The 14,182-nt window shown below is 38.8% G+C and overlaps 1 protein-coding gene and 1 pseudogene across 9 annotated transcripts in view; one reads left to right on the top strand and one right to left on the bottom strand.

Annotated features, from left to right (window-relative positions):
• The window catches only part of br (broad-complex core protein), a 677,309-nt gene that overhangs the window by 281,671 nt on the left and 381,456 nt on the right, over nucleotides 1–14,182 (top strand). The window lies entirely within an intron of this gene.
• Nucleotides 7,959–13,210, bottom strand: LOC137498564 (uncharacterized; annotated as a pseudogene).

The raw sequence follows: 14,182 nt of genomic DNA, 5'->3' as shown, positions 1-14,182 counted from the left end.
ATCGGGCACAAGGACGTGCATTTGTCGCCAGTCACCAGGGATGGACACTGGAACAATGGCGTAACGTGATATGGTCGGACGAATCACGATTTCAATTGCACCATGCCAATGGGGGGCACCGTGTATGGCGCAAACCACATGAAGCGATGGATCCCGCCTGCCTCGAAGGTGTGGTCCAGGGCGCTGGTGTCTCTGTTGTGGTCTGGGGTGCATTTTCCTGGTATGTAATGGGCCCCCTATTTGTTCTGGGAGAGACTTTGAATAGTACGCGGTATATTGAGCTGCTGGGAGACCATCTCCACCCATTTTTGGCCTTACAGCGCCGAGACGGTTCTGCGGTGTTTCAAGATAACGCGCCACCACATCGCTCCCACATCGCCCGCAAATGGTTCCAGAACATGCAGCGGAGGTCCAGCGACTGCCATGGCCACCCAGGAGCCCCGATATGAACCCTATCGAGCATATCTGAGATGTCCTGGAACGAAGGCTCCGTGCCATTGATCCAGCACCCACGAACAGAACAACATTGACGGCCGCTCTGCAAACCAGGGACTTGTCGACTCACTTCCACGGCCTCTCACTGCAGTTCGCAGGGCCAGAGGAGGCCCCACACGCTATTAGGTGACTATCCCATGACATTTGCTAAGTCAGTGTAGTAGAAAATCCAAAGGAAGAAAATTTATTTATTAAGCTATCATGATCAACCTTATCAAAAGCTTTTTGAAAGTCCGTGTAAATTACATCAACATGTGCATATTCATCTAAACTAGCAGGTACATATTTAGTAAAGTTGCGAAGATTAGTTTCTGTAGATCTCGCCATGAATCCATGTTGTCTTCGTGATCATAAATTTGATTGTACAATATAATTTCAGGTATGTTGGCTGGGGCACAAACAATAGTAACAGTCTATAATTACTGAACAGTTTTATATATCCAGTTTTATATACAGGAGTAATGTGGGTATGTTTCCACAAATCAGGGAATGTCTCTGTTTTTAGAATTAAGTTGAAGGGAATGGTTAAAGGATATACTAATACTTCTCTACAACCTTTCAAAATATATGGAGGAATATCATAAAGTCCTGCTGATTTCTTCCGTTTTAGATGGTCATTTGCTTTAAGAACTTTTCTGTAGTTTTATGCTGTATATTAAGTACATCTATTTCGTTTAATTGATCATTATTCCTAAATTATAAATTATATTTAGCCTTTTCCTGAGAGATAGTCTGCAAATCCATTAGCTATGTCATCTGGTGATTGTAACAGACAATCTTGAAATTCAAACTCTGGGTTATTTTTTAAGCATCTCGTATTATTAATAAATTTCCAGAATACATTACAATTATTACTCAAGTTATTTTCAATCTTCTGGACATATTGGTTGTATGCAATAGTTACATCTCTTTTAATTTTTGCTCTGGGAGTTTTAAATATATTCATGCAATACTCAGAATTTGTTCTTCTTTCTTTTTCTTTTAATTTTATATTACTTATCCTTTGTTAACCAGATGGGATATTTTTTTCTTGTAGCTTTACGTTGTGTGGCTAAGTTAACATCTCTGTATTCTTTAGTATTAATCCAAGTTAACATCTCTGCATTCTTTAGTATTAATACAATCAGTTTCCTTCAATAGACTGTAAAGTTTCTCAAAATCTGCCTTTGTGAAATTATACCTTCTAGGATGATTATTTTCTTTTCTCATATTTCGGTTAAGTACTATTTGAAGAGGAGGTTGATACCCGTCTTTTGGAATGATTGGATCAATTTCTTCAACAATATGTATGCCTAATAAATTTGTTAACACAAGATCAAGTGTCTTATTATTACTATTCTGTACATTGTTAAGAGGGTGGATATTCAAAAAATGTAATACCCTGCTTAATTCTTTACTTATATTACTTCCTTCTTTCAAATCATACGTACTGTCAGCTATTTTAGAGGTCACCAACTATGATAATGCTGTTTCCAAGTAAATTAATACATTGTTCTAACTTACTAAAAATGTCTAAGTAGGCACCTAAATGTGAATTTGGAGGAAAGTAAACTGTGGAGATATAGTACTTGTTATTGTTGAAGGTAAATTTAACCCATACTGAATCGGTATTTGAGTTTAATGAATGAACCATTTCTGGATTAAATGTTGCCTGAACACCAATCAGGACTCCACCGCCATCTTTTTTGCAATTAGTTGGGGCATTCCTGTTCTTGCGAAATATAGTATACCTATTATCAAATAGTTCAGAATCATGTAAAGCATAATTCAGCGAAGTCTCAGTCAGACGTATTATATCAAAATTATTAGATAATATACCTGTATATAAAGTATGTGTTTTAGATCTTCATCCGCGTACGTTTTGATAATAAATTATAAATTCATCATCTAACAAACACATTACACAATATTAATAGTGTTCTTGAATTTGCTGATGTCTTCTTCACAGGCAATATTTACAACCGTGAGTTATCACTTTCTCATGAAGATTCGGCCATTCCTTGTCCAAAGATGCTTCACATTAGATGACCTACGAAGTTGACGACATTGAGCCAGAAGCCGCTTCCTGGTAGGGCAGTGGCTCTCATTGATATAAATTGGATTGTTGTAGGTGAATCCCAAGTCCAAAGTCGGCAGATACCTTTTCACGCGGCGTTTCCTCAGCAGTTCATCTTTATGTACTCTCCGACAGAATATGACGATAGTATTAGACGACGGGTAGTTAGGGTTACTTGAGAGCCTATGACATGCATCAATATATTTAATATTTATATTCAGAGATTTTTCCACAGCCTTCACTAAATGCACTGTATTTTCATTAGCTTGTGTTGGATTGTCTTGAATCTCCGTTGTATTTACCCTCGAGTACTGTTCACAGACTTCAGTGCGCTGTTTTAGCTCCAGATTTTCGTTCTTGAGTTTTATGTTCTCATCCTTTAAACTTTTAATCATCCCCAGGGCCTCTTGTAACACCTTATTATATTCTTGTTATTGTGTGATACTGTGGTCCAACTTTTCATGGCACACTTCTATGGATTTACCTAGATCACGCTCAAATTCTTTCTGAGAATTCTTGACCGATCCAATTCCCTGTTTCATTTCCACAAGTTCAAACTTCATTTCTCAAAGAGCTGTTTCTAAAGATTTCTGGGTTTTCTCCGTGGTGGTTATATTTGCCTGTATCTCACTTAGTTTACTCATCATCAATTTTATTGAATAAAGAGTTTCATTACTACAAGTCTTTCAGGTTGATTACTGTGCACAGTGCCAGCAGTATCCCCCTCACGCCCGACTGTTGGGAGATTGTTACGTTGTCAGTGCAACTGTCACATTTCCAACAAGCAGCTGTACTTCCTAAACTGCCAATATCCTCTTTTTGTAAATTTAGGCACTTTGTATGAAATGTTTTATCACATAAACCACACGTAATCCTGTTAGTTTTGTCTGACCTACTAGATGTTTCATTTTGACAGATATTGCACATATCCATTGTTAGATGAGGTTAATACTCGCTGAGCTCCATGAATACAGACTGGCGACACGAGAGATGATGGAGCTTTTAATATTTTACTATTCCTTGAGATTGACAGCAACTGGTTTTATAAATACTCTCTGCACAGATATCATACGTGGCTATACTGGAAATATTTTAGTATTCTTTTGGATCGACTGTCACTGGTTATATAAATACTATTTGCCCAGATTTCACGTTTGGATACACTGGAAGTATTTTACTATTCCTTGAGATTTACTGTCACTGGTTCTTTAAATACTCTTTGCCCATATTTCACAGTTGGCTACACTGATCCAATGTTTATCTTTTGAGGTTATGATGAAAAGCATGCGCTAAAATAATTCAATATTTGACTTACAGTATACAACATCAAACAAAATAATATTATCGAAGATGAATCAGTGTAACTTGCAGTTAAAGAAGAGACCACTCTCACTCTTGTGTCGCCGATAAGACCATCACATTTTCATAATAATGCGGAGCTCACACAACACACGTCTTACATACCATTGTAATTGATCTTGGCTGAATAACACTGCATAATTTATGAAGAACTATGCGATAAATTTTTAAGCTGTAGGTGACTACATTCAGACGAGAAGTTTCTGAGATATAAAGTGTAGGGTTAGTTTAATCCCGTACAGAATTTGGCATAAAATAACCTAAAAGCAGAGTATATATATGAAATTAGTAATTTTCTAGGCACTTTCACTCCATATTTTTTGAAAATATTCGGATTAAGGGTAAAACGTCATGTGAAGACGTAGATTAGGTAAAATGAAACAATTTAAGCTAAAGAACTGTTTTCTGTGACTACTGGTTTAAGAGATGATACATATTTAAGTTTTCAACCCCCATGTATTTTTTTTTACTCTAAAAGTAATTTAAAGCATAATCCGAGACTGTATTTTAACTTAGGAGATTATTTTTAACCGAAATTCGGAAAGAAACCCTTGGGGGTGAGTCGATATGTAAATAGACTCTTAAAAGAAAATTTGTAATGAATTTTAAGCGTTCAAACATGGACGGTTATGAAGTTACAGCATTTTTACGGAATAGTGGGGGTGTAAATCCCGAATCTTTTTTGTACACTACAAGACGAACAGTATATAATTATATACTCAATCGGAACACTTTGTGCAAATTTTATTATTATTCACATTTAGGGGATGAAAATGTGTATCATTAGAAACTTGGTGTTATCGGCAAATTTTATGTTTTTGCGGGTTTTGTTATTCCAGAACTCCATACTTTTAATGTTAAAGGTACCTTAGTAAGCTTCTTCAGGATTGTGCAACACGCACTGCTGTCTAGTAATAGAGACCTAAGGTTGACGTAGATTTCTTCCCCGGTTTTTTCGTACTCTTTTTAGGAAAATGTCGGGATAGTACAGTGTTTTATGCCCTAGCGTCTACTTCAATCTCTAACCCTAGTACAGTACAACAGTTACTACTGAAACACACATTATTGAACAAATTCTGCATACATACAAGTACACGAGGCTGATGACCTCGATGTTACAAAGCTCCTAATGAATCAACAACACCTTTTTTTTAAATAACGGTGCGTTCAATCAATCAATCAATCAATGGTAGAACACACCAAGCATAATAATAATAATAATAATAATAATAATAATAATAATAATAATAATAATTTCCAGTTAGTCTCGTAAATCATCCGCACCATCTTTTTTGGAATTTCTTGCCTTTTGATTATCTCATTCTGGACCTTCTTGGTTCATTTGGTAATTTGCAGAAGTGAAATAGAACAAAGCCCTGTTTAGGTACTCTTCATAAATAAACGACATATTATTTACAAGTATTTTTTAATCCTTTAAATTATGATTTCTCTGCTTTGGTCTGTATAAAAAAACTTCGCGGTTAACTAAAATCGTAACTAAAGTATTGAAAATAAATAATTAAAAACTACCAAATCGTCGTTTAAGCTACAATCTCCCGCTCGCACATATGTCTATATATTCTGTGTGAATAACAGACCAAACCACCACCTGATTCGTCCGGAGGAACAAGACATCGCTCTTACAAGGAAGGTACCCCTGCTAGAACGGATAACACTGAGCAAAAATTAGTTTAAAATTTAAAATTCTGCTTGTTCTAACACTCGTCGAAGTTTTTTATCTGAAAAAAACTACACGTGTGTACTAGCAATATTTGAATGATGACAATTCAAAGGCTCAACGTTCAGAACGTCGCTGAAGAAACGGCATCAGGTAAAGCCATCTGGAAATCAGTTACTTGGAAAACTGCTTCAGGACATTTGCTTGAAACAATAATAGTCTGTATAGTAACACCGTCAGTACTTAAGGATACACTATTTTCCAAACAGTGCTGTTCCATAGCACTTCATTCGTTTACGTCTTGGAGGTGCAGGTGTGGAGTTTATATGAAGTGATTAAAACACAGCTGAACTGAGCAATATGCACATTCGACAACGGCACCTGACCAAACTCGTTAGCTGCAAGCGCTTAAGTGCGGCCAGTATTTTGGAGATAGTGGGTTCAAACCCCACTGTTGGCAGCCCTGAAGATGGTTTCCGTGGTTTTCCCGTTTTCACAGCAGGCAAATGCTGGGACTCTACTTTAAGTACGGCCACGGCCGTTTCCCTCCCACTCCTAGCCCTTTCCTGTCCCATCATCGCCATAAGACCTATCTGTGTCCGTGCCATGTAAAGCATCTTGTAAAAAAAAACCGGCACCTCTGACATGCTACGTCTTGTCTGGTGTATCCGTGCTACAATAGTCCTATATCAGAAGTTACGATGATCAGGCTATCGAATGATGAACAACAGTATCAGTTTCACAACCCGGCTTTTGCTATGCATATGACAACTTAGGTCTGTACCTCGGTTCAGAAAGTTGTTGTAGATGACAGAGTGAAGCCTGATGGTGAAATGTCGATCATATAACGAGACCTGTGGTTTGTGATCGTGCGAAATCAGCAATCCGCCTAGCATAGGTTTTTTGTCTTAATTATTACTTTTATGTCAAGAATTGTTCTTCCAAGTAATAAAGACAGTAATAAAAAGCCAATATTGTATTTTTGCATCAATTCAATTGTTTTGCAAATCTACAAGTGTAACAACAACCCGAGTAATGAGAACAATATAACATTACATTCTCTAAGTTGTATTGTTTGACGACGATAAGAATTAACTGTAAATATATTTCCTGTTGATTACCATTGAAATCAATAAAACATATTTCATATTATCAATAATAATATTATTATTATTATTATTATTATTATTAATAATATTGTACGACATTTTCACTTAAAATTTAATTTAAATCACATGCAAAGGACCTCAAGACTCGCAATTTCGTTCTCAGTTGTCATCAATTTTCCGGCGTAGGACACCCCCTCCTCTTCCCCGCCGGTTTACGCCGTCCCCCCACAGCTAAATTTACCACTACACCACTGATTTCCGGTAAGAATTGTAGCCGCGATTATATCTTCACAAATATTTTCCATTGGTACGTCATCAGCCTCCCGATGGTATCACCACCTTGACGAAGGCAAAATACATTTTGCCGGGTGTTTTGGAGGCTTGCGTGTTCAAATAATCCTTAGAGCTATGCCGTTGGGAGCATATGCTCTTGGTAGGCCACCCAAGTCGGTTAGGTCAAATGTGATGATCCAGACTGAGTGATACCCTGGTCCTCCAGGTTGGAGGTTGGCCCGGGGGGCCAACAACTCCACCACCACAAAACTACATAGTGTTCAGAAAGCAAAGATAACCGGATGGTCCCAAACTTACGACGACTAAAGCGCGCTAAATGGCAACGATACGGATATATTGGAACATGGAATGTTAGAAGTATCTTTCAGGCTGGGGCTAATAGAAAATTGGAGGAGGAATTACCTTAATATCAGATAGATGTGGCAGCATTAGGGCCGTTTCACACACACCGGTTTCGACCGGCCGGTTCATGCCGGACGAAGTAGTGGATTATGTACAAGCATTATAGCTTTCACACATGTCGGTGCCCGGTAGCGCGCCGGGTAGCAGCCGGACGACACACTCACTAGAGGATCTGGTCGCCGGCCGGCAGCAAGCCTACAGTGGTGTACGTGACTGTATGAGTGTATTCACACTCACCGACCATCAGTCGTCCGGCTGCTCTCAGAAAGTACAGTTGAGTGTAAATATGGAGGACGTGGAAATTGACATAGAACTATTGATATCGTTGGTTGAGGCCAGACCTGTACTGTGGGACAAGTCAAGTGATATCTATAAAGATCGGGGTGGTACACGGAAGGGGTGGAAAGAAGTATGTGAAGGTCTGAAGGAAGATTTTGTAGAATTGAGTGATCACAAAAGAAGAAGAAAAAATTTTTGGTAAGTAACTTTTATTACAAGTGATGATCTACTACAGAAACACCTTTTCATTATTGCATTTTAAACAGACACAGACACTGTTTAGGTCTTAAACCTTTGACATTTGCCACTTAACGGCACCAATATCAGTTAAGAAATAATCAGCCAATACATTCCTGAAGTTGTTTGCTCCCAGTCCACCTCGTGCTGTTTCTTCAGATGGCAGATCTTCTAATCCAGTTATTGTCATGGTATCCTCAGTCTCATAACCATCTCTGTCACGGACAAAGTTATCTAGTACAACATACGCTTTCACAATGTCTACGGCAAAATCAGGATTTACATTTATGGGTCTATGTAGAATCCATTTGTTGCTCAAAATTCCAAATGTACATTCAACATATCTCCTTGCTCTACACAGACAATAATTGAAAATCATTTTTTTCAGTGTGAGGTTAGATCCTCCATAAGGGCGTAGTAGATGTCTGTGCTGTGCAAACGCTTCGTCACCAGCAAAAAAATAAGGCACATTAGGACTTTCTATTCCGGAAAGACATCTCTCCTCTGGTAGCTCCTGATTATTTGTCTCGATTGATTCCCACAATGAACACTTTTTGAAAATTGATGAATCACAGTCTTTTCCAAAACTTCCAATATTTACATAAACAAATCTATAATTTGAGTATGCAACAGCCATCAAAACTACAGAAAAATAATCCTTTTAATTGTAAAACATCGAACCACTGTTAGATGGACAATAATTATTCTGATATGTTTTCCATCTACTGACCCTAGACAGTGAGGAAAGTTAGTTCTCTTTTCGAATTCTGCAGCAGTTGTTTCCCAGCTTCTTTTGTAGGTGTAGGAATACATTCCTGTTGTAAGGTGGACCAAATACTGGAACACACATCTCTAACTATAGAGCTGATTGTTGAGATGCCAATTCTGTAACTGTAGTGAAGGTCTGTGAAAGGACAATAATACGTGTGTATTATTTGGAGGTAAAGAAGTAATGAAAAAATGGGATCAAAGATTCTTTCATCAATTCATGTAAAAAGGCAAAAGAACATCAAAGGAGCGGTTCTGGGACTTCCAAAATAAAAAAGTACGTCTACAACGATCAGTTACAATTTTTAAAGAAGTTCACGGACGGACGTCATACAGAAGATAGCTTGGCAGACAATACACAGATGGCCGGGCTGAGTGGCTCAGACGGTTGAAGCGCTGGCCTTCTGACCCCAACTTGGCAGGTTCGATCCTGGCTCAGTCCGGTGGTATTTGAAGGTGCTAAAATACATCAGCCTCGTGTCGGTAGATTTACTGGCACGTAAAATAACTCCTGCGGGACTAAATTCCGGCACCTCGGCGTCTCCGAAAACCGTAAAAGACTAGTTAGTGGGACGTAAAACAAATAACATTATTATTATTATTATTATTATTATTATTATTATTATTATTATTATTATTATTATTATTAATACACAGATGGGGGTGAACGCTCTCAGAAATTGAAAGTGCCGAATAAAAAAAAAGGGGGTTCCCGAAAGCGTCGTAAACCTAATGAGCTAGAGTTAAAAATATTGCAGGCACTTGAAAGTAGTGGCCAGCCAAATCGCCACCAGTCATTCTTCAACGGTATTATACCTTCTTTACAAACATTTGATGATGATGATGAAATCAGCAAATTCCAAATAGATGTCCTTCAACTCATAGAGAATATTAAGCGTGCAAAAAGACAAGTTTTTTTTTATAAATTTCCAGCCGTTTCCGGTGTGCAAACACCCTGTCAATACAATATGTTCAATCCAGATCAGCCGCTGGCAGTTCAAGGAAATTCCCCGTGCATTAGTACTGGATCGTCGGGAATACAATTTCCGCCATTAGGCCAACTTAACACAAATGTAGCCCACACCAATCTACAACGTCAGTATTAGAAACGAGTCACTCAGTGTATCTCCGGTGTTATCAACGCCTTCATATAATACAGATATAGACTTTACATCTGTGAGATAAGCTAATAAATGTCTACAGTTTATTTATTACTTTCTGCACGTTATGTCAATAAAGAATTTTCAGCAAATAAGTAGTGTGTTACTTACCTAATAGGGAACATGCATGATCCGGGGTTTCAATTAAAAATATGCTAATCTGATTCAAAATTGCATGCAGAATTCAAAAATGTGATCAGAATGTACAAATAATAACTCCAAACATGATAAAAATCTAGGAAAATGTCACGTCACGCAAGTACGCGATCTCATTGGCCTGACGTCATCGTACAGGTTGACTGAATTAGCAGACGAAATAACACATAGTGTGCTGTGAGAAGCAGGATACACTTCGCGTATTTCTACTTTACGTTAGTGTCTAGTATGGTTAAATTCGAGGTCTATACATTGGATAATAATCTGAGTGGTATATTTTAGACTTAAAATGAATCCTGCCCAGACAGTGAGGCAGAAAACTTATAAATGGTGTAGAGTTCCGATGTGCAATAGCACATCGCATTCCATAGCAAACAAATTGTTTATAAACGTTCCAAAGACGCTAAAACTAGGGAGAAATGGATTTTGGTGAGCTGGAGAAATGCTGGCGATATATCGGAAATGTCTACAGTTTATTTTTTTGAAGATTTTAACGTAATATGAATTTGTTTGAATTTTCAAATCACTTTTCCATGTCAGCTGTTCTAGTGGTAAAACTTTAAATTTTAATGTATGATGCTTTATTTAAATGCTTCAATTACATCTTGGAATATGAAAGTAATAAACAGTGCATTAAATAATGCTGATTATTAAAGTATTCTCCAAACCTAACCTATGTTTTGGGTGATCCATATCAAGATAATAAATCGAAGGGGTTATGAACCATTTTGACAGCTCTAATTCTACCAATATATCTTGGCATGGGACAGTTATGTATGTCTTTATTGAAGAGCTTAATTGGTAAAGAAATGTAGGCTACGGTATATCTAAATACTCTATAATGTAACAAAGAATAGGCGTGTACATCATGAAAGGAAACAACGTGAATTTAACAAATGTATAACTCTACTCAAAATCAATGCTTGTCTGTTGGGGTCTTATAAGTTAACAATGCTCAATTATAATAGTTATCATAATATTAATGAAATAACATAATTGCACACAGGTGAAAATAGTGATGTAGGTGTTAAAAATATTATCCAACTTAGCCTAAGTTTTAGGTTATACAAGCCAAGTCAATAAACCGAAGGGTAAAAATACCGCGCGAGTTGGCCGCGCGGTTAGGAGCGCGCAGCTGTGAGCTCGCATCCGGGAGATAGTGGGTTTTGAACCCCACTGCCGGCAGCCCTGAAGATGGTTTTCCGTGGTTTCCAATTTTCACACCAGGCAAATGCTGAGGCTGTACCTAAGGCCACGGCCGCTTTGTTCCCATTCTTAGGCCTTTCCTGTCCCATCGTCGCCATAAGACCTATATGTGACGGTGTGACGTAAAGCAAAAAAAAAAAAAAAGTAAAAGTCACAGCACCCAAAGACATTCCTGTATTGAGCGACTAAAATGTCACCAGGACACTTTTCTTTCCTGATATGCTCAGCTTGTTAAAAGCCAAATGTAATTAATGTTATTGGCTTCACGCCCCGCTAACTACTTCTACGATTTTCGGAGACGCCGATGTGCAGGAATTTAGTCCTGCAGGAGTTATTTTACGTGCCAGTAAATCTACCGACACGAGGCTGACGTATTTGAGCACCTTCAACTACCACCGGACTGAACCAGGATCGAACCTGCCAAGTTGGGGTCAGAAGGCTAGCACCTCAACAGTCTGAACCACTCAGCCCGACTTGTGAAAACTAGATGAAGTCATATTTATCTTTATAATGTTTAACTTTTTCCCTCCACAAAGATATTTCATTCTCTTTCATGGGCCCCGGAAGTGGGTAGGCCAGTTGTCCCAACCATAAATATATATTTTTTGGGCAATGATAGATTATAGCCCTATAGTACTATGATCTTTCTTTCTTTCCTTCTTTCTTTCTTTCTTTCTTAATCAGTTTATCCTTCAGGGTTGGTTTTCTCTCGGACTCAGCGAGGGATTTCACCTCTACCACTTCAAGGGCAGTGTCCTGGAACGTGAGACTTTGAGTATGGTGATGCAACTGGTGAGGAGGGCCATTACCTCGCCCAGGCGGCCTCACCTGTTATGCTCAACAGGGGCCTTGTTGGAGGATGGGAAGATCGGAAGGGATAGACAAGGAAGAGGGAAGGAAACGGCCGTGGCCTTAGGTGCCTGGAGAAGTAGGAAAATACGAAAAACCACTTCGAGGATGGCTGAGGTGGGATTCGAAACCCTTCTACTCAGTTGACCTCCCGAGGCTGAGTAGACCCCGTTCCAGCCCTCGTACTATTTGTTTTCAACTTTCATGGCAGAGCCGGGAATCGAAACCGGGCCTCCGGGAGTGGCACACATTAACCACTACACCACAGAAGCGGACTAGTACTATAATGCAACCTATATGTTTATGTTAGTGCTGAAATCCGATTTCTTACTTTACTAATGCTGAAAGCCCGAAAATGTAATGTTATTCTTTAATAGGGGAATCAGTCTAGAAGGAAATGTTGAAAGTGATGTGATATCTATCCAGGTTCGTTGTTATCCTCATACTATGGGTTACAGTACATTGCACGTATATAAAAGACGCCACTTACAAACTTGCTTGTTATCCGGGAATTTCTGCGGCCACAAAAGTCACTATTTTTCAAGAATGATGACATTTACACATGATAGATTGTCTGATTGTGCTGTTTTGAACCTTTCTTCTGTCATTTTGAAGTTATTCGCGATCATGAATAATAAACAATCGGCTTTTAGCAACGGCTGATGCACAACGGCTGGTAGAGCTCCATGCGGTACTGGATCGTGACGTCACAGCGCGCCGCTTACGTCAGAGGCCGTTTCACTCGCCTTGCGGAAAGGCACTATTAAATATTGTTTTAATGGTAGAAAACAAGGCAACATACCACAATGTAATACGTTTACGTACTATTTCATTGGTGTACTTTTCAAAAAAAATATTTTTGAAAATGATGCATGTTCCCAATTGCAATAGCCAATTTCTGCTCAGGTTGAATGCAATTCCTCATCTTTGTGTTCTGACGCCGAAGATTATATTTTAACCGCTCATGTAAATCATCATGGACATACGAAAATAGTTAAAGAACTTTTTTCCCATATTTTCTTAGATCTTCAAATGGCTTATAAAACAGACCTGATTCCTCCCCCTTTTCATTTATTGGATGAACCCAACGAATTATATTCCTTTTGATTTTTCGGTAACGTCTATACAAAAGCCACATGGTAATAATGTGACTATGATCCATACTGTACGAGAGCTGGCGTATGACTGAACGTCCGGTTTCAACCGGCAAGTGTGAAAATGAAACGTAGATCGGCCGGCACTCTGCCGGCCTGTCAAAACCGGTGTGTCTGAAAACGCCCTTACAGGAGATGAAATGGAAGACAATCGAGGTGGCAGATCTACAGCACTACATTTTGTGCAATAGTGGGGAGGAGGAAAATATAATAGGAACAGGGTTTATGATCAAGAAATCGGTCAGTCATAATATGATTGAATATGAAGCAATACGCCCCAGACTATGCCGGTTAAGATTGAAAGAGAGATTTGCCAACATATCAGTAATTAATGTCCATGCCCCAACAGAGGATGCCGAAGAGGAAGAGAAAGAACAGTTCTATGAAAAATGGAGCAAGTGTATGGCAAGTTGCCCAAATATGATATTAAAGTTGTCCTATGAGATTACAATGCCAAAGTAGGCAAAACACCCAGTGGCAAGATATCACAGTAAACACCAAGAATCCATTGAGAACGGATGGAAACTGATTTTACCTTTAGCAAGGAGCTGGCGATTTAAGAGCACATGTTTTCCCCATAAGGAGATCCATAAAGCGACATGGATATCACCGGATGGCCTGACAAAAAACCAGATAGACCATGTGCTGATAGATGCGCGACATGCCTCCAATATAATGTATGTGAGAAACGTGCGTGGTGCAAGACAGTGATTCAGATCACATACTGGTGAGGATCAAGTTCCAAGAAAGACTAGCAATTAAACCCAGGGACGGAGCTGAGCAGTGCAAGGTCTGTAATGTGGAACTGTTAAGGGATGAGGAGGAGGAGGAGGAGGAAGAGTATAGGGACCTGCTGCAAAGAAAACTAACGATGGGCAGAAACGGGGACGTGCACATCAATACAATGTGGGAAGAAACCAAGCTAGCAATAAATACAACAACGTAGGAAGTACTTGGAGAGAGAAGGAAACAGAATAGAA

The sequence above is a fragment of the Anabrus simplex genome, chromosome 2, assembly GCF_040414725.1.
Source record: "Anabrus simplex isolate iqAnaSimp1 chromosome 2, ASM4041472v1, whole genome shotgun sequence".
NCBI lineage: Eukaryota > Metazoa > Arthropoda > Insecta > Orthoptera > Tettigoniidae > Anabrus > Anabrus simplex.
This window is presented reverse-complemented; position numbering and strand designations above follow the sequence as displayed.